We start from the raw sequence: 847 nt of genomic DNA on the forward strand, positions 1-847 counted from the left end.
ACCTCGCTCCCTTTTGACACTTCGCGTCCTCAGTCTGCCGTGTGGGTCGCGCCCCACCCCCTGATCTGAATAACCACGCCCACAGAACGCCAGACGTCCAATGAAATCCCCGGACGGTCCTCATCTCTCGCTTTTGTTCTCATTCATTCCTTTGTGTGAGGCCGTATGGTGGATATTCATGACTGTTAACTTTCTCTGGGCGCCAGTCTGAGAGGATTGGGTTATTACTGATCACTCCATTGATTTAGGTGACAGAAGCCGCTGTAGGAAACTTTATTTCCAAAGTTTTATGCATTTCTAAATGAGCCAAACGAGATACTGTTAATTATAGTTATTAGTGATTGATCATACAGGGCATATGACACGTGTGCCTCATAATAAACTCCCTGGACAAAACATTAGACGCATTTATCATTTATTCTTTAACATTTGCTTTAACATCTTTATTATCTTTAGTTATCTTTATTATCTTATTTAGTTATCTTATTCTGTTTTCATTACTGTTTTTGTTGTTCACTTCTACTGTTGTGATGCTTTAGCAATACTGTACCTCACAGTCACGTTAATAAAGCTATTCTGAACTAGAACTAGAGAGAGAGATTCCTATCCATTTTAGCCCACTCATCCACTAACTTTGTGCTTGTCTGCATGTCTGAGCAGAATGCAGCATTGACATCCCGACATTCCAGGATGACAACTGTAGGGTGTCTGTATGTGCCTGGTGGACATAAAGAACATAATGGAAAACTGGGACCGTTTGACTGATCAGCAAAATCACCAGACCTCAATACTAAATCTCAGCTAGGAACAGCAGGTGAAATGCTGAAACAGGCAAACACAAACCATG

This window comes from Colossoma macropomum, unplaced genomic scaffold (assembly GCF_904425465.1).
Source record: "Colossoma macropomum unplaced genomic scaffold, Colossoma_macropomum, whole genome shotgun sequence".
NCBI classification, from domain to species: domain Eukaryota; kingdom Metazoa; phylum Chordata; class Actinopteri; order Characiformes; family Serrasalmidae; genus Colossoma; species Colossoma macropomum.